This window comes from Palaemon carinicauda, chromosome 30 (assembly GCF_036898095.1).
Source record: "Palaemon carinicauda isolate YSFRI2023 chromosome 30, ASM3689809v2, whole genome shotgun sequence".
Taxonomy (NCBI): domain Eukaryota; kingdom Metazoa; phylum Arthropoda; class Malacostraca; order Decapoda; family Palaemonidae; genus Palaemon; species Palaemon carinicauda.
This window is the reverse complement of record NC_090754.1, coordinates 98,686,486-98,708,985: the sequence shown is the minus strand read 5'-3', so window position 1 is coordinate 98,708,985 and position 22,500 is coordinate 98,686,486.

Sequence of the window (22,500 nt, the reverse complement as noted above, 5' to 3'; positions counted from 1 at the left end):
TAATGCTTGTGATCGAAATAATACACACTTTACAAAAATAAATATAGTCAATAAAAGGTTACAATAATAATACCAAAAAAAAAAAAATACCAAAATTATATTACTCGAAATATTAGATCTGACCAAAACTTTAGAATTAGACAAGAAAAAGACACAGAAAAAAAATTATACAATCACTCGTTTAACTATTTTAATTCATAAAAATATATAATTTTTATAATAACTTGAAATAGTAAGCACTTTACCACTCTAGTATTTAAACACTAAATGAAGTCTATATAAATGTAATTGTTAAACTTACCTCTTTTGGCTCACACGAGGTTTCCAAGCAGAAAAGCAAAATAAATACACTTCACTCTTAACCTAGATTTCACAGGGCCATTTACAAAAATTTATGTGGAACAAGTACTTATATTAACGCAATACACTTGAAATATCAGTCAATGGATTTGTCAACGTTTGAGCACACTACATACATATATATTAGATAGGAATCGTTAATCACGTTTAGCAGGGCACACACTTGATGCACTTGAGAGGAGAGAGGGAAAACTTGGCTCTTTCAAAGGACAGGGTGGATCTCTTCTGCTGCTTATGCATTCCTAGGGACATTTATATAATAACTTAATACTTCTAGGTGATTCTAGTAGATTATTCTCGTAGTTTGGGGGCAAGGCCTTGCAGTGTAAGGTTGCCAAAATAGAAAATTGAACAATGAAACAAACCTTGCTTTCGAGGTAACCCTCTCTCAGCTAACTTCGCCCACCTCCCTCCTTGAAACAATGAAAAAATGAAGAGTAAATCTATTTCGAGAATTTTCATGCACAATCTAACCGCGTGAAAAATATAAGAAACTGGTGCATTTGTTATATATATATATATATATATGTATATATATATATATATATATATATATATATATATATATATATATATATATATATATATATATATATGTATATACATATATATATATATATATACATATATATATATATATATATATATATATATATATATATATATATATATATATATATATATATATATATATATAAATATATATATATATATATATATATATATATATATATATATATATATATATATATATATATATATATATATATATATATATATATATATATATATATATATATATATATATATATATATATATATATATATATATATATATATATATATATATATATATATAACAATTGCACCAGTTTCTTGGCAGGTGCAGGAAAAAGGACTCAAGCATGCCTTTAATCTTATCTTGGTCATTTGCCTCACCACGCTGGCCACTGCTGACTTGGTGTTGTTGGGAGAGTTTAGTATTACTCGAAGCAAACCATCCTATTATTGGTAACCCTGACTGGTAGAGCTTTGTTGATCATGGCGATACACAGACCCTTTAACTACGCTATTCCCACTTAGAATGTGTGTGTGTGTGTGTGTGTGTGTGTGAGAGAGAGAGAGAGAGAGAGAGAGAGAGAGAGATTTCCACCAGATGCAAAATGGTTCCTGCAGCATCATTTGTTACGAGGAATGACAGTCATTTGCGATAACGTAAATCTTGCGAAAATCCGGAAGTCTGGCCAAAGCAGATTGACTCTGAGGAAGACATGGCTTTTTTTCCGGATTGTCGACCACTGACCTCCATTTCAATCTCATTTCAAGAGATGATATCGTCAATCTAATCCAACTAAATTCTGACAGAATCTTTTTTTGAGCTATTTGCTGATTCAAACCGGCCAGAATATGCGTCAATATTTTGTAACTGCATATAAACAATACTGTTTGAAGTATTGGTTTGCTTGATGCAAATCAAATCATAAAATCATATAAAAAACAAACAGGAAGAAATTTGTTTCCAAGACAATTATTCTGGGGTATTTGTTTACGAGCCAGAATTATACACACACACACACACACACACACATATATATATATATATATATATATATATATATATATATATATATATATATATATATATATATATATATATATATATATATATATATATATATATATATAAGTATATATATATATATATATATATATATATATATATATATATATATATATATATATATATATATATATATATATATATATATACTGTATAATTGAAATAAGCTTACGAAATGCCCTCTCGCGAAAAGTTTATTTTAAATAACCTTCCGATGAATTTACCTCCCCACACCTGGACCTTACTTCTCTCCTATGCTATAGTATATCTTCAAAACTACTCCTACTGCTTCTTGATATTTTATATTTCACAATGTCTGATTCTCTTATTTGTTCTTCAACACGCGAGGTCCGTTAGCGTACTTCAAAAAGTATACTCTGAGCATCACTAAAGGGTCTTCGGTATGTTCCTCCAGCCCCTTACTAAAATTGATTTATAATCTTCTATTTTACCTCTGTTAACGCTTCCTTTCTTTAATCTTGCTGTCTAGATTTGTTCAGTTTTCATTGTAACTGTAGGGTTCTTTCACAGTTGTACTCAGGTGCTGAGTGGCCTGACAGGTCCCTGCGCCAGGTTATAGGGGGAATCCTTTTTAAATTCTGTCTCTTCAAGTCAGCGTTTGATAGACAATTTATCTTTGACGTTTCATTCATATCCAATGAAATCAACTAAGCCGTGTGTAGCCTTTATCATGTTTGTGATCTGGAAATTCTTTCATATTATCTTCTCTTAGCTGGTGTCTACACACCCATAAAGAACCATTTTATTCTTTCATTTCAACTTGACATTGTTACCTGGCATCCTTCTTCGTCTGATTTGCTATTCTTTTCTCAGGTTGGTTCTTGCATTATTTCCTATCGCTATTTTTTTTATAAAGACAGCATTTTTCTTAGCTCCAAAGTTATCTGTTATTTTGCTCAAGTTAGCAAGAAAAGGAGCTTTTAGCACTTGTTGGAGACTTGGTAATGTTACTCATACGGCCCTTGTTTTCAAACTGAAGCAGTTGGGAATGGTTGGGTTGTTTCTTTGCATTAATATTGATTTTTTAAGTAATAAATCTCAAAGAATTATTGTTGATGGGCACCATAGTGAGTATAGGAATGTTATATCCGGTGTTCCACAGGGTAGTGTTCTTGGCCCATTACTTTTCATACTATATACACATGACGTGTTTTTTGACGTTGTTAATAGTTTATAGAGGACATATCTGTTTTGACGCTGTTACTGTTTTTAGAATGATATATTGTTAATTTATTCTCATCATTTATTTATATCATTATTTCCTTTCCTCACTGGGCTATTATTCCCTGTTGGAGCCCTTGGGATTATAGCATCTTGCTTTTCCAACTATGGTTGTAGCTTGGCTAATAATAATAATAATAATAATAATAATAATAATAATAGTCATCTGATTAAAGCGCAATTTCCATAACTCCCATATTAACTAAAGTTTTTGATCGTCTTCAGGTCAAACATCTTAATAGGTTTGCTGAAAGTAATCATCTCTTCCCTAGTTGGCAATTTGGTTTTTGTAAAGGCCTCGGAGCATGTGATGCCCTTCTTACAATCTCCAATGCTGTACAGAAATCCCTTGATTATGGTCAGGAATTTCGTATGATTGGCCTTGATTTTAGTGTTGCCTTCGACCGTGTTAATCATGAGGCCTTTGTTTTCAAACTCAAATAGTTGGGAGTGGGTGGGTCGTTGCTTAGCATTATTATTGATTTTCTAAGTAATAGATCTCAAAGAGTTGTTGTTGATGGGCATAAGAGGGAGTATAGGAATGTGATATCCGGTGTTCCACATGGTAGTGTTCTTGGCCTATTACTTTTCATACTGCATACACATGACCTGTGCTTTGGCCTAGAAAACATGCTTGTTGCATATGCAGATGATGCTACTCGCTTTGCATTAATTCCATCCCCTGAATGTAGATATGGTGTTGGTGAATCCCCTAATAGAAATTCAGCTAAAATTGGTGTATGGTGCAAACTATGGGGTATGAAGTTGAATCCTAACAAAACTCAAAGTATGATTGTAAGTAAGTCAGGGACGGTGGCTCCTCAACATCCGGATCTCAGTATTGATAATATTTCTTTAAATTTGTATGACTCTTTTAAAATTTTAGGTGTGATTCTCGACAGCAAATATACTTTTGAGAAACACATTAGGTCTGTGTCTTCTTCAATTGCCAAAAAAAAAAAAAAAAAAAAATTGGCTTATTGAGAAAGTCTTACAAGATTTTCGGTGATCAATCTATTCTGAAGAAGTGTTTTAATTCTTTCATTCTACCTTGTTTTGCGTATTGTTCTCCTGTCTGGTGTTCACCTGCTGATTCTCATCTTATTTTGTTGGACAGAAACTTACGGTCCATTAAATTTCTTATTCCTGATCTAGATATCAATCTTTGGCACCGTCGTTCAATTAGTTTATTATGCATGTTGAATAAGATTTCTCATAACTCTGACCATCCTTTACATTCAGATCTCCCTGGACAATTCTATCCTGTTCGTAATACTAAGCAGGCAGTTAATTCTATTAGCCAGGCCTTCTCCATCTTAAGGCTCAATGCTACACAGTATTCTACAAGTTTTATTCCAGCTCTTACCAAGTTGTGGAATGATCTTCCTAATCCGGTACTTGAATCGGTAGAACTTCCAAAGTTCAAAGTTGGAGCAAATGTTTTTATGTCAACCTGGCTGACAGGAGTCTTTTTATAGTTTATTTATGACGTATCTGTTTTTGACGTTGTTAATAGTTTATATAGGACATATCAGTTTTACCGTTCTTACTGTTTTTTAATGATTTATTGTTAATTTATACTCATCATTTAATTATTTTCTAATTTCCTTTCCTTGCTGGGCTATTTTTTCCTATTGGAGCCCTTGGGCTTATAGCATCTTGCTTTTCCAACTGGGGTTTTAGCTTGGCTAGTAGTAGTAGTAGTAGTAATAATAATAATAATAATAATAATAATAATAATAATAATAATAGTAATAATATTAATAATAATAATAATAATAATAATAATAATAATAGAGTTATTACGGCCTATGGCTAACCAGAAAGTACTACATTGGATCACACTCTCTGTTTACGGATCATTTTCCTTTGCCTACACATACACTGAATAACCTGGCCTATTCTTCACATATTCTCCTCAGTCTTCATACACCTGACAACACCAAGATTACCAAACAATTCTTCTCCGCTCAAGGGGTGACTACTGCACTGTAATTGTTCAGTGGCCACTTTCCTTTTGGTAAGGGTTGAAAAGACTGTTTAGCTATGGTAAGCAGCTCTTCCAAAAGGACAATCCAAAATCAAACTATTATCCTCTAGTCTCGGGTAGTGCCATAGCCTTTATACCATGGTCTCCCAATGTCTTGGGTAGTGCCATAGCCTCTATACCATGGTCTCCCAAGGTCTTGGGTAGAGCTCTTTTGTTTGAGGGTACACTCGGGTGCCCTATCCTGTCTTATTTCTCTTCCTCTTAATTTTTGAAGATTTTGTAATTTATATAAGAAATATCTATTACTCTTCTTAAAAAAAATATTTTAATTTTTCATCAATTCTCTTGTAGTTTATTCTTTTCCTTGTTTTCTTTCCTCACTAGGCTATTTTTCCTTGTTGGAACCCTTGGGTTTATAACATTCTCCTTTTCCAGCTAGGATTATAGAAAAACATCTTGCTTTTTTATGTTTATATGGCAGCAAAACCTCTTATACTCCTACTCTCTCTCTCTCTCTCTCTCTCTCTCTCTCTCTCTCTCTCTCTCTCTCTCTCTCTCTCTCTCTCTCTCTCTCTCCCTCCCTCTCTCTCTCTCTCTCTCTCTCTCTCTCTCTCTCTCTCTCTCTCTCTCTCCAAGTGGAAAGTTCAATTAGATTTTTATAAGCTGTTAACCTTGTCCTTTGCTCTAAAAACAAAGGCAGGTAAAAGACCGCCACTTTTTTCCTCTACTTCGGTCATAAAGGAAGATAATGGTAATAAGGCTCAGTCATTCCTTCGTCTTATGCTTGTAGCCAAGTTCTCTTTTACTTTGATAAGGAAATCAAGATATTGTATTTTCTCGCTTACTTAATCCACTGGCTGTCATCTCTCAATGTGACCTGCTGGTAAATACATCTGACTGTTAGCTATTGTTGCAAAAATATTAAAATTTTATACTACAAAGCAATGAGAGAGAGAGAGAGAGAGAGAGAGAGAGAGAGAGAGAGAGAGAGAGAGAGAGAGAGAGAGAGAGAGAGAGAGAGAGTGCTACATGATCTTTCAATGGCTATACTAAACTATGCAATAAATATTTAAAGTATTTAACCTTTATTATTGTTACTATTATTATTATTATTATTATTATTATTATTATTATTAATAATAATTAGAATAGCGCCAACGTATCCCTGCATGTTGTAAGAGGCGACTAAAAGGGACGGGACGAGGGGGCTTGGAACCCCCTTTCCTGTATTATATACTGTACTCCTCTGAGACATCGAAGATGTAGAGCTGAGGGGAGAGTGACTGCTCCCCGGACTCTAGGTTTGGGGTGTCTGAATGTGCGTGGAGGTAGTACGATGGAGAGTAAAAGATGTGAGATTGGAAGTATGTTTAGAAAAGATGAATGGATATATTGGCTTTGTGTGAACAAAGATAAAAGGGAAGGGTGAAGTGATGTTTGGTAAAGTAACTGGTAGTGTGTCTTGGATTGAAAGGGGAAGAGTAAGAGAGGGTGTGGCTTTATTGCTGAGTGAATGGATGACAGGTAAAGTAGTGGAAGGGAAGGAGAAATCATCTTGGTTAATATAGGTATGGGTTAGGTTGGGTAGGGAATGTTGAACTTTAGTTAGTGTGTTTGGGCCAGGTTTTGAGAAAAGTGAAGAAGAGCCGAAAGAGTTCTTGAATGAATTAACTAGGTGTGTAGAAGGACTTGATAGAAGGATTCATGTAGTTGTCATGGGTGACTTAAAAGCTAGAGTGAGCGTTGGAGAGGTAGAAGGTGTCAATGGGAAGTATGGCGTACCAGGTAAAACTGAGTGGTGAGAGACTGGTAGATATGTGAGTTGAACAAGAAAGGTAATAAATTCTAGCTTTTTCAAAAAGACAAATAAAAACAAGTATACATGGATAAGAGTGGTAAATGGAAGAGTACTAGAAAGGGATTTAATTGATTATGTGTTGATAACTAGAAGAACGTTTGGAAAATTGAAAGACGTGCATGTGTTTAGGGGTATGGCTAACGGGTTGTCTAATAATTTTTTGGTGGAAGGAAAATTACTTGTAGCAAAAAAGGCGGGAATAGAATGGGGGGATGTAAAAGGAATCTAGTGAGGGTTGGAGAGTTAATAAAACCTCAGGTAAAAAGTGAATACCAAGAAAGGTTGAGTATGGCATATAACAAAGTGAAAGTCAGAGAAACTGGTAATTTAGAAGAGTGGAGGTTAGTAAAAAAAAAAATCTGTGGAGATTGCAAGTGATGTGTGTGGCAAGATGATTGTTGGAGGAAGCATCAGGAAGGGTGGTGAATGGTGGAAAGAAGGAGTGAAGGAAAAAATGGAAGAGAAAAAGAGGGCATTTGAAGAATGGCTGCACAGTAATAGTGTAGAGAAGTATGAAAGCTATAGAGAGAAAAATTTGGAAGTAAAGCGCAAGGTAACTGAGGTAAAGAAGGTGGCTGACCTAAGGTGGGGTCAGGGATTATTATTATTATTATTATTATTATTATTATTATTATTATTATTATTATTATTAGCCAAGCTACAACCCTAGTTGGAAAAGCAAGAGGCTATAAGCCCAAAGGCTCCAACAAGGAAAAATAGCGCAGTGAGGAAAGGAAATAAGGAAATAAATAAATGTTGAGACCAAATTAACAATAAATCATTCCACAAACAGTAACAACGTCAAAACAGATATGTCATATATTGTTATTATTATTATTATTATTATTATTATTATTATTATTATTATTATTATTATTATTATTATTATTATTATTACTATTATAATTATTATTATTATCATTATTATTATTATTATTATTATTATTATTATTATTATTATTATTATTGTTATTACTAGCCAAGCTACAACTCTAGTTGGAAAAGCAAGATGCCATATGCCCAAGGGCTCCAACAGTCAAAAATAGCCCAGTGAGGAAAGGAAATAAGGAAATAAATAAATGATGAGAATAAATTAACAATATATTATTCTAAAAACAGTAACAGCGTCAAAACAAATATGTCATATAAGAACTATTAACAACGTCAAAAACACATATGTCATATATAAACAATAAAAAGACTCATGTCAGCTTGGTCAACATAAAAACATTTGCTCCAACTTTGAACTTTTGAAGTTCTACTGATTAAACTACCCGATTAGGAAGATTATTCCACAACTTGGTAACAGCCAGAATAAAACTTCTAGAATACTGTAAAGTATTGAGCCTCATGATGGAGAAGGCCTGGCTATTAGAATTAACTGCCTGCCTGGGCCGTTCATATGAAGAGAATAAGAAGAAGGTTTGGAAAGAAGTGAAGAAAGTAAGGAAGGCTGGTTCGGGAATTGAAGAGACGGTGAAAGATGAAAATGGAAGGTTGTTAAAAGGAAAGGAGGCAAGGAAAAGGTGGGCAGAATATTTTGAAAGTGTACTGAATATTGGGGATAATAGGGAGGCAGATATAATTGTTATTGCAGGTGTTCAGGCGCCAGTGATATGAAATGAAAATGAAAGAGAGATTACAAGAGAGGAAGTGAGGAGAGCATAAGACGAAACGAGAGTAGGAAAACACCTAGTATAGATGGTGTGAGAACTGAGATGTAACAAGTGACTGTACTTGAATGGTTGGTGAGATTCTGTAAAATGTGTTTTATTTTGTCAATGGCAACAGTAGATTAGGTTTGTGCATATATTGTACCATTATATAAGGGTAAGGGATATGTGCACGAGTGTCGTAATCAAAAGGGTATTAGTTTGTTAAGGGCAGTTGGAAAATTGTATGGTAAAGTACTGATTAATATGATTAAGGAAAAAACAGAGAATGTAATCTTAAAAGTATAGGGTGGTTTTAGAAGAAGTAAGGTATGTATGAATCAGATTTTTACAGTTAGGCAGATATGCAAGAAATATTTAGCAAAAGGTAAGGAGGTGTATGTTGTGTTTATGGATCTGGAGGAAGCTTATGATAGAGTTGATAGGGAAACGATGTGGAATGTAATGAGGTTATATGGAATTGGTGGAAGATTTTTACAAGCAGTGAAAAGTTTCTACAAAGGTAGTAAAGAGTGTGTTAGGATAGGAAATGAAGTGAGTGATTGGTTTCCAGTGAGTGTGGGGCTGAGAGAGGGATGTTTGATGTCGCCATGGTTGTTTAACTTCTATGTTGAGTAATTGGTGAGATAGGTGAACACTCGAGTGCTTGACGAGGATTGAAACTGACAGACGAGAATGATCATAAATGGGAGGTAAATCAGTTGTTGTTTGCGGATGATACTGTACTGGTTGCAGATGCAGAAGAGAAGCTTGGCCGATTCATGACAAAATTTGGAAGGGTATGTGAGAGAATGAAGTTGAGAATTAATGTGGGTAAGAGTAAGGTTATGAGATGTACAAGAGGGGAAGGTGGCACGAGGTTAAATGTCATGTTCAATGGAGAGTTACTTGAGGAAGTAGATCAGTTTAAGTACTTTGGCTCTGTGTTGCAGCAAATGGTGGAGTGGAAGCAGATGTACGGCATACAGTGAATGAAGGATGCAAAATATTGGGGTCAGTAAAGTGAGTGGTAAATAGAGGGTTAGGCATGAATATAAAGAATTCTGAATGAGTAAGTTATTGTATCAACTCAGATGTATGGATCGGAGCTGTGGGCAATAAAAGTGACGGAAAGACAGAAATTGAATGTGTTTGAGATGAAGTATCTGAAAATTTTGGCTTATGTATCTCAAGTGGATAGGGTTAAGAACGAGGTAGTAAGGGTGAGAACGGGTGTAAGAAATGAGTTAGCAGCTAGAGTGGATATGAATGTGTTGAGATGGTTTAGCCATGTTGAGAGAATGGAAAATGGCGGTCTGCTAAAGAAGGTGATGAATGCAAGAGTTGCTGGGAGACGTACAGGAGGAAGGTCAAGGTTTGGGTGGATGAATGGAGTGAAGAAAGCTCTGGGTGACAGGAGGATAGAAGTGAGAGAGGCAAGAGAGCGTGCTAGAAATAGGAATGAATGGCAAGCGATTGAAAGAGTTCCGGTAGGCCCTGCTGCTTCCTCCGGTTGCCTTGGATGACCGCTGAGGTAGCAGCAGTAGGGGATTCAGCGTTTTGAAGCTTCATCTGCAGTGGATAACGAGGGAGGGTGGGCTTTGGTCCCCTAGCAGTACCCTCCAAACTCAGTTGAGTTCCTCATCAGGATAGGAGAAGAGTAGAGAGAAAAAGTCCCCTTTTTTATTTCTTTGATGTCGGCTACCCTCAAAATTGGAGGAAATGCCTTGGTATGTGAATGTATTATTAATATAATTACTATTAACTAAGCTACAACCGTAGCTGGAAAAGCAAGATGCTATAAGCCCAAGGGCTCCAACAAGAAAAAATTACACAGTGAGGAAAGGAAATACGGAAAAAATTAAATATGAAAAGTAATGAACAATTAAAATAAAATATTTTAAGAACAATAACATCAAAACAGATAATGTATAAAATATTTGCCACAAGTTTGAACTTTGGAAGTTCAAAAATTTAACTAGAGGGTATAAGGCCTCTGTATGCCGCATAGTATGTTTTTTCTGAAACTAAGAGAGAGAGAGAGAGAGAGAGAGAGAGAGAGAGAGAGAGAGAGAGAGAGAGAGAGAGAGACTTATTAAGTGGAGGAAAGTTTAATAGTAAGATAAAAATAAGGTTCTATACATAATGACTATTTGAGAGAGAGAGAGAGAGAGAGAGAGAGAGACTTATCAAGTAGAGGAATATTTACATGTATGATAAAAATTAGGTACTATACATAAAGCGTATTTGAAAGAGAGAGAGAGAGAGAGAGAGAGAGAGAGAGAGAGAGAGAGAGAGAGAGAGAGAGAGAGAGAGAGAGAGAGAGCGACGTATTAAGTGGAGGAAAGTTTAATTGTAAGATAAAAATAAGGTACTATACTTAATGACTATTTGAGAGAGAGAGAGAGAGAGAGAGAGAGAGAGAGAGAGAGAGAGAGAGAGAGAGAGAGAGAGAGAGAGAGAGAGAGATCCTAAACTGTATCTCCCCACCCGATATTTACATTAGCGCCAGTTTTTGACAGAAGAGGCGGAACAACGACTTTTCCTGAAGAAAGGGAAACATGAAACCAACAACACAAACATCCCTCGTGATGTTGCAGTTACAGCTCAACATGATGCATCGCCCAAGTGTGTTCTCGTGCTATATCTTAATAGAAACAAGGAAGAAGCTTTAATAAGGGGGCTGGTTTTATGACCGTTAGCCTAATTTAAATGGGAACGGTGAAACATGTTGGACTTATTCGCATTTATTTTGTCGTTTCAATCGTGGATAGCACATAACAAAAAAGAATGTTGACGATTTTTTTTTATCTTTTAACAATATGTATAAGACTTATTTCTTATTTTCTTTAGAAACTCTTTTCCTCAAAAGACTTTCTGCACTGAAAATTAGGTAAGGCTTAGATATTAGTATACCACTGCCATCAAAAATGACGATCATTATAAGAGAATGTGAAACAAATGTGTTATAAAATAGGGGCTATATGAAACATCCTCAGCCGTTGCTAGTCCACTGCAAGACGAAGGCCTCAATCATGTTCATCTACTCTCGTCTTTGTTTGGTCTTTCTATGACTGTCTATACCAACAAATATTCTTAGTTCGTCAATCCAACGTCTTCCTTCCTTCCGGTGCTTTGTTTGTAATCTTTAGAGACCCCATTCTCCTATTCTTCTCGTCCAAAAACACACACATTATATATATATATATATATATATATATATATATATATATATATATATATATATATATATATATATATATATATATATACACACACACACATATATATATATATATATATATATATATATATATATATATATATATATATATATATATTTATATATATATATATATATATATATATATATATATATATATATATATATATATATATATATATATATATATATATAACACACACACACACACACACATATATATATATATATATATATATATATATATATATATATATATATATATATATATATATATATATATATATATATATATATATATATATATATATATATATATATGTGTGTGTGTGTGTGTGTGTGTGTGTGTGTGTGTATATATATATATATATATATATATATATATATATATATATATATATATATATATATATATATATGTATGTATATATATATATATATATATATATATATATATATATATATATATATATATATATGCATACACATGATTTCAGAGAAAAATTATTCTAAAAATATATTCAATTTTAACCTGGCAATTTTCTCATTTATAAATACGCATAAAAAACGTCATACAAACACTCCCTCATAATATATATCTGCATTCTTACACATTTAATCACATGCTTTGTTCCCCAAATACATACAGTATATCCCCATCTGACCTCTTTTCACCTGCTTGCTTCCTATTCCTTGACGCATGCATAAGCGAACATGCTTCTTCTCTTGTTGCAATATCATCTCACCTGCAGGTGTTTGTATACCTGTCTTGACTTTTTTCTCTTGTGCCACAGAACATTTGTATCAGACAGCTGCCTTTGTCAGAACCAACCCAAATGCAAATATCAGCTCAGAGGCGACAGTTATATGCTGGTGGGTCTAGTCGCTTTAAAGGAGCTCTCTCTCTCTCTCTCTCTCTCTCTCTCTCTCTCTCTCTCTCTCTCTCTCTCTCTCTCTCTCTCTCTCTCTTAATTACTATGTAGTAGTCATATCAAAAAGATAATAACATTCTAATTATTAAATCAGTAATTTTATTAACACATTCTTCTCTCGTTATTGCGTGTCTACCATTCCCTTTTCAATGCTTTTTGAAATGTATCCACGTGGGAACAGCCTTGTCATATACCTTTACTTCTTTCATTTCAATTCTATTTTATTTACGAATATATTAGTTGTTCTGATTATTTTTTTTTCAATTTCCCACTGAGTCTTGTGCCATTTAAGCTTTCAAATCGTATGAAAATTGCCTCTTACAGTCAGGGTTATTTTAGGGGTTATGCGAGGAAGTGGGGGTGGGGTGGGGGGGGGGGTGGGGGGGGGGGGGGGGGTAGGGGGGTTTGCATCTGAAACTCCAATGGCGTTTGAGTTGGATATCTGAGTGAAATTTAGATTTACAAATCTGTGCTCTGTTGTTTCGATTTATAAAGATATTTCTTAATCATCATCAAATAGCATTATATTTATTATATCTTTATACATTTTCTACAAGTAATTTTGATCTCAAAATCAAATATTTCAGAACCTTGAGTACAATTAATTAATATGTTCTGATTCATGATGTTAAGCACCTGACCTCTTAGAAATTTGTTGAATTCTAGGAAAGAGAAATAAGTTACCGAAAAACATATGAAGTTAAGAGAACCGCTTGTACTACAATAATAGCTATATTTACTGCAAGAAACAAGTCATATGGAACAACCCTTCAGAAGTTTCAATCCCACTGTTGATATCTAAACTTATCCTCACGATTTCGAGGCTTTATATACCGGCAGGAATTCTTTTTTTTTTTGAGAGCTACAACGACAATATCTTTCCCTGACGGCTGCATAGAGAATACTGAGCCTCTCTTCGCCAATTGTGTCGTTATATAGCAAGTCGCGACTTCCACCAGCGTCAGGGAGTCGGTGGCACTAGCATGGAATATCCAGTTCATTGTTCCCTACTGAAAAAGTGGCTTTTGATTCCAATTATTCACACTAACTTTCCGTTCTTATTATTATCTATTCTAAATACTCTCCTAATATAGCTTTTAACTTTATACGATAATAATTATTATGATCTAAAATATTCCTTCAACTAGAACAGGCATTTGGTATTGAATGGCGTACATTCCCAACACCACATGAAAAGATAGGCAATTGAATCACGTAAATTCTGTCACTAGTTTCATGCTAACTGACTACAATATAGCACATTTTAGTTAGATTGACCCTTGAACGGATCACTCCCAAAATATAATCCAATTGTCTTTGGATCAAGAAAAATCATTCCATCAAATTTCATGAGATTTAGTCGAATAGTTATTGAGTTCTTCTTCTTCTTCTTCTTCTTCTTCTTCTTCTTCTTCTTCTTCTTCTTCTTCTTATTATTATTATTATTATTATTATTATTATTATTATTATTATTATTAGCTAAGCTATAACGCTAGTTGGAAAAGCAGATGCTAAGAGCCCAGGGGCTCCAACAGGGAAAATAGCCTAGTGAGGAATCGAAACAAAGAAAAAATATTTTCAGAACAGTAAAATTAAGAAAAATATAAACCGTAAAAGCTTAAAAAAAATAAGAAGAGAAACAACACAGAACAGCGTACCCGAAAGTACCCTCAAGCAAGAGAACTCTAACCAAGACAGTGGAAGGCCACACTACAGAGGGTATGACACTACCCAAGACTAGAAAACAATGGTTTGATTTTGGAGTGTCCTTCATCTAGAAGAGCTGCTCACCATTGCTAAAGTCTCTTCTACCTTTACTAAGACGAAGCGGCCACTGTACAATTAAAGTGCAGTAGTTAACCCCTTGAGTGGAGAATAATTGTTTGGCAACTCCGTGTTGTCATGTGGATGAGGACAGAGGAAAATATGTAAAGATTAGGCAAGACTATTCGGTGTAAGTGTAGGCAAAGGAGAAAAAAAAATAAATAAAAACATAAATGAATACACGCCTATAAAAATATAACCTTCTGGCAAAGGTAATAAAAAAACTGCCTAAATAGGCATTTACGAATACTTTTAATTTGTTCTCTGTCTCATTTTACTTGGCCTTGCATATCTTCGAGGACAGCAAAATTGTTTCCATCACAATAAAAACCGTAATACAGTATACTCTTGTGCACAAGTAATCGTTCCTGAAGTAATCTCATAAAATGTTATGCAAATATGGTATAACATTCTTTATAAAATTATGTTGTGTCAACTGGTATATCGATATGTTATGAAATTTTATTTGATAGTAAGATAAGATTTATCAGTCTACCATATAAATAAAAAAAATTGGGCTTTCATAATAAAATGTACAAGAAACATGTATCCCATTAAATGACTGGAAAAATTAGGAAACAAAATTAACTACTAATGGCTAGACAGGAAGCTGGGATTAGTGTAAGAATTACATTCAGAGGCATAAGATATTGAGATATTCGACCTTTGTGTAACCCAAAATTACTTTGATAAATCGCAGGTATAAGGAACTTAACTATAAACAGTGAATGAAATAATAAAGTTGCGAAATAAACTTCATTCTTGAAAGCAGGTGACTTCATTGATCCAAATTTTTTTTATGAAGATGCAATATTCAGATATAATTCATATTAACGTTCAATTCAATTGCATGCGTTCCCATTTTCAATGCTTGATGTTTTTGGTAATTAGCTTGAACGTCCATATCAAATCTAACAGGTTTTCTGACACGGAATATCAAAAAAGAAAGAAAGGATGTGACATTTTAAACGGTATAAGCTGCGTGTAAGTGGATATTATTGACAAGCTCTTCTTTGATGTAAAATGGCAAATCCTCGTATCTAAAACTGTTTTAATTAACAAAAAACCTTAATATTCACAGAGCAGAATTAGGAGAGAAAAAAAAATTGCATATTTGTCCGTTTTATGTTTAATTGGGATAGATTTCAAGAAACTAAAATATATGAGATTTCATCTATAATGATGCTGATGATAACGATAAATATCTAAATCCTAACAAAGCCATTCAGAGCATATAAAAGTATTCACTGTTTTAACATGAAAATTTAACGATTGTGGGAAATAATTGCGGGAAGACCTCCCCGTATCAGGTATCAAGATACTGACCAGGTAACACTCCCGTCCCGCGCCAACAGATCAGAAAATAGCAGAAAAACAGGGGGTAGTTCTATATTGGCTCTGTCAGGACCAAATACAACTCAGTGTTCAGGGGCTACACCTAACACGGGATAGTACACCTCAACCGAGACTGCTGCACAATAATTAGAGTAAAGATAATAATGCAAGAGTCTGTGGAAAAGCAGTACTGTATGAGTAAAGGGGTTCTAAAGCTCACCTGTGGACCTCAGTTTTGGACACGATAAGAGGCATTGTTTCTCTTAAAGAAGAACAGAAAGAAAGAAAACGACGTTCACATTCGTATGTTTACAACAAAACCACTATAAATTTAAAGTTTTATTAGTTTCTTTATGATAAAATAGATTAAGCCATGTGAATTCCGGAATTTCGATTTACTCTGAGATATAAATATAAGTTGGTCTATAACTAACCAATACCATTTTCAAAGCAGATAAAATTGACGAAAAAGACTTCAGTTAAAATTATCTCTTTAACCAATCCTAATCATTTATTTACAAAATTTACACAATCTTACTAATGCTAACTCAAAATATGAAAGGATAATGAAGAAAAAAGGAAGTTCGTAACCAGTTTATAAAAAGAAAATAAGTAAATTTCAACGGGAATAACTTACAAAAGACAAATGGAATACATAATTATTCAAAAAGTGAGTCAAATCAGTAAATGAAATAAAAACAAAAATAGCCTTTTCAGTAACAAACGACCATTGAGGAAGTTACAGTAAAACTGAAATATGACATGAATAACCTTTTTGCAACATATATGACCATTAAGGTTACATAGAAAAGAAATATAAAACAAATATCCTTCTAACAATAAATATTCATTAAGGTTACAGAAAACTTCCGCACGCAAGGACGAATGTTCATATCCAAATAAATAAATGAACACACCTTAATACAACTCACCTAGACATTCATTAACTAAGGGGGTAAATGCAGCCATATACACAGCTTAGTCGACTCAAGTGTATTACTTGAGCTTTCTGAAGTTCCAGAAGACACGATTTTCAGTCGTTAAGTCATCGTTTTCGAGTCGCTAGATCATCGTTTAGCCTCTGTCACATAGAGTCATGATCTTATTTCTCGGCGAGGGGCGTCAAATACGGCACCCTTCGGTGACCATTCTACGGGTTTAACGGGTTCTTCAATCCGAAGATTGCATGAAGATGTTTTTGATGGTCACCGAAGACGAGGCATCAGGGCTGAAGACACTCAATTCACCTCAATGCACTCATTGATCGACTGATTTGAAGTTCTCTGGCATCCTGACATCGAAGGTCATTGATGCCTACCATTGCATTGAAAAAATAATAAATTAAAAGGGGAACCTTGCTTGCACGCAGAACTATATGGGACAAGTGGGAGAAGCAGGCTTCTCTCCAAACCGAGGCTGTAGGTCAAGTGACCTGTTTAAGATCACGATTGATCCTGTTTAAAATGGGCCACACCATCACCTGACAATTACAGTGCCGACAGGTGAAGGCTGACGTAGGACGTCTAGTAATTGAGGTACCATGTCGGATCCGAAAATCGGGATTAATCTCTCTGCAGAAACAGAGGTCTTGAAGGGTGTCTGTAAAGATTAAAAGGAGTAATTTTACTACTCCTGGGAAATATACCTGCAAAAAAACCTATCTGTCTGCCATAGAGAATAACTGTATGAAAATTATAAATTGGAATAGGCTGTGCGGGATTGATTCGAAAATAAGCAGAGATGTAAATAAGATAGACATGAGATCTAATTTACATTCAAGATTAGTGAATAATTAATCCCAGAATGCGAGGCTCAAGGAAACAGGAACCGTGACAATCATACTTGAGAGCATCCAAAGATAAATGAGCAATGAAGGGTGAATTTGAAAAAAAAGAAGGAGAGGAATAGCTAAATTAATCATGAAAAGGATGATTATGAATAGAAAAGATAGATAAAGATAAAGCGTAAAGTTAAATCTTTCCAACGATGATGATAGGAGTAGTGATATAAAGAACACAGGTTTGAAGTTTTCCATTCCTCCATTTTTCCCACATTCGCATAAAAATGGAATTCTTTATAGCTAAAATTGGTCGTTCAACAGCTAAGGGATCATTTTCAATATTCATGATAGTTCACCTTTGGACTCAAGATGATTCATTTCCTATTCAAGTTTCGAGTTCAGCAAACAAAGGATCGACTAGACCTTGCTAATCTTCGTCTCTGAAGCGTGAGTCCATTGAGAGTTCTTAATGGAAATATACATTTCGATAGATATATAAATACCGTAGGTAGATCTAAATACATTCAGAGAGAGAGAGAGAGAGAGAGAGAGAGAGAGAGAGAGAGAGAGAGAGAGAGAGAGAGAGAGAGAGAGAGTAGTTTGGCGTTTTCTCCACAATACAGAATTACCCTGAATTATAAGCTTTAAAATACAAATTCATAAAAATAACATACATAGATATACCTATAAATACTAAATACATATATACATTAACAAATTAAACTTTCGATATCAGTCTGATATATATATATATATATATATATATATATATATATATATATATATATATATATATATATATATATATATATATATATATATATATATATATATATATATATATATATATATATATATATATTACAAGGACACGTGATTTCAATCAATGTAAATATCACCCACGAACGGCATTTAATACCGAATTCTATCTTGGGAATATATATCCACTTGGAATTCATTTTGTGGTAAGAACTTCTGGCCCGGTGGAGATTCAAACCCCCACCTGTGCGGCTTGAAACTATGCCTACAGTGACTCTACCGAGTGAGCTATCAAGATAGCTCACTCGGTAGAGTCATTGTAGATAGCTCACTCGGTAGAGTCACTGTAGGCATAGTTTCAAGCCGCACAGGTGGGGGTTCGAATCTCCACCCGGCCAGAAGCTCTCACCATAAAATGAATTCTAAGTGAATATATATTCCCAAGATAGAATTCGGTATTAAATGCCGTTCGTGGGTGATATATATATATATATATATATATATATATATATATATATATATATATATATATATATATATATATATATATATATATATATATATATATATATATATATATATATATATATATATATACATAAGTACCTGTATATTCAAACGTATGTATATATATATTTATAATTGCAAATATATATAGGTCTAAGCAATCGTGCTAGGCCGTATATCTTATCAATGCATCTTAGCAATACTTGTTAACCAACAGTTATATGAGCAGATAAGTAATCTGTTGGAATAACGAAAACATTGGTGTGCAGGCTATGCCCCTCTGAATCTCGGTGAAGTCACTGGCAGAAGGGAGATGGATTAGGTTTAAACCCATAGACAAAATGTCTTACTGGAATTAGTATGAACTGGCAGGGGTCCCTTGTCTTAGTTAGATGAGCATTGCGCATCACACAGAACTGGCTATTTTATGGGGAATCTAGCCAATGAATCCTCTATGGATTTAGTTAGTTAATGGATAGAGAAGATCAAAGAAGGGCCAAATATCCGTGAGTAGCAGGGTGCTAAGAATCCCCCTGCTTATGAATATTAAAGTAAAATTTGAAATTGATAATTGGAATGTTAGAGCCATGCATCATATTGGGAAGTTACTCCAAGTGGAAAATGAAATTATGAAATATAATTTGGATATCTTGGGCCTAAGTGAAACACATTGTAAGGGAATTGGTGAAGAAATCGTAGACCAAGGCAAGAGAGGGGGTAGAAAGGATGATGTTACCAAGAGCACAAAAGGTATTAACGGAATGATGAGCTGTGAATAGTAGATTGCTTATTGCAAATTTTAAATCAAAGCATTGCAATATGCGTATTATGGTTTGCTATGCACCAACAAATAATTCCCCTGAAACAAGGAAAGATGAATACTATGAAGAACTGCAGATGAGATCCCAGAGATAAATATGAAAGTTGTGATTGATGAATTCAATACTCAAGCTGTAAGAAATTATAAAGATATAGAAAATATGATGGGTGTTGATGGTCTTGGTGAAGTTACAAATAAAAAAGGGGAACATTTTATAATTTTTTGTTCAACAAACTATCTTGTTATTGGGGTACTCTGTTCCAGCACAAGGATATCCACAATTTTACGTGGATTTCACCACGCGGTAATCACAAAAATCATATAGATCACATAGCCATTAATAAAGAGCTATGGAGGATTCTGGGAAATGTAAGAAGCTATAGAAACTCCTAATTGCCACACTGAAATTAAAACTGAAAGCACCCAACAGAAATGTAGATAGAAAACTTAGGTTTGATACAACTAAGCTACTAAAATATGAGCAAATAGAAACCTTTACAATTGAATGTAGGAATTGATTCGGAGTCTCAGAGACTTCAAGTAAAGAAGGTCACACTATTAATGAAAAAAAGATATAATATCAATGGAAGAAACTTGATTTTTGGGTCAAGATCATGAATTTTAGTTTTACCGCTCTTCTGTAGCTTTGAGGTGTGTACTGTTGTCAGACGAAAGATGAAAGCAATCTGGAGTATTTAAGTAGGTAAAAATTGCAATTTTGTGCATGCATATGCTAACCCCCAGAATCTACCTGACAGTCATATCATCCAGCGATCTAGTTATTTTGCAATTGGTTTCTTTCCAAAAAATAAGTTCTACAGGATTCCCACGAATATAAGTAAAACTGTGGGCTTTTTTTTTTTTATGATATTGAGGAGGACCTATCATTAGTGTTATCAATTGATGAAGATGATACAATTTGCTCTCATAATATTACTGATGCAACAAGTGTTTGTGTTGGAGGTGACACTGAAAGAAACAAGAAGAAATAGCATATCTATTGCTCCACCGAAAAAAAAATAGAAAGTATATGCAAGCAGGGGAGATGCATATCAGCCAGTAACCTGTTAGAGTACCAAGCCTGGCAACAATGAGTAGCCTAGCATGCTATGAACCCCGGCCCCCCATGCAACAATAGAAAAATAAGCATGTCTAAAAGAGGGGATAATACCTTTTTATAAAAGAGGGGACAGGAGCCTTGTACACTTTTCAATAAATGAGGGGACCAGGAGCCTTATACACTTTACAGATCAACTTTGTCTAAATAGGCATGCACCAGAGGCATGTGGTCCGTGCGAATGACGAAGGGCATAAGTTAGAGATGGTATATGTGGGTTGAGGGCAGATTTGTCGAAGTTCCAGCATGTCACTGGGTGGTTGTCTGTGTCCTACCAGATTCACATCAGCTTCGGTCAATGTTGAATAGGTGTCCACTTCGTTAGGAGTGGAGGCATTGATATAGGTCTGGAAGATGACGTGGCTATCCATAAACGCAAAATATCGACATCAGGGATAGCAGCACGTATAGTTTCAGGTAGGTGCCATACCTAAAGAGCTCGAAGTAGATTCAATTCACGAGGACAGCCATCTGAGGCAGGTTGAAGGTGAGAGATACTGGTCATTTCTGTGAGGGCCAGCAAAGCCTTTTGTTCCACCAACTGTTGTTGAGAGAGCTCTAAAATTTTTGCTATGCAGGTGGTTGGTAATGGCGAGTACTGCTCCATGAGGTATGATTTAAGGGTGTCATAAATTATTGGCAAGTCTCCTTGCTTGGACAGCCTATCTTAAATTTCTGGGGATCGCCACGAGAACCTAGTCTGCTTTGGTACATGACCGAATCACCCCCTTGAGATAAAACTGGACTTCATCATGCTAGAGCAAGATGAACACTCCTCCACTAGCAAAGGGCGGTAGTTTCAGGGACGTGGCGTTGATAATAGTGTTAGTGTCTGATGACGACATCATCAAACAATAAGAGACTGCAGTGCAGGGGGAAAGAGGGAGGGAGCTAAACACTCTGATGGTTTCCAATGTGCGGGTGGTAACTGAGAGACTGCTTAGTTGTAACTAACTTTTTTTAAGCCGACAGGGAGCTTTCATAGCAACAGTGTCAGTGAAAGAAGGTCACAATAATTCAAACAGGTTGACATATAAGCACGTACAGCAGAAAAAAAAATTATCAGTGGGAGGGGAGAGCATTAACGACAATATACAAATAAACTGAAATACCATTACAGTGTACGAGCGTACGGCACAAAGTAATAAAAATTACAAAGTTGAACATGCTAAGTATTCAAGTATTCATAGTGAGGTCAAAAGATAGACAAGGAATGACTGAAAAGCATATTTAGACAGGAAAGCAGATGAGACTGACAAAGCTATGAATCTAGGAAGTGGCTAAAGAGTAAGAATTGCTCACAAAATTTGTAATTAAATCGGTAGTGGGGGAAAGAAGAAGTATATACCGGTCAAAAAAAAAGAAGAAAAAAAAAAAGAGATGGATCTGTTATAATAATAGAGGATGAAGAAATGCAACATTAGATGGAACACTTTAGCAAGCTCATGAATAGGAGATATGAAGGGAATAATTTGATTGA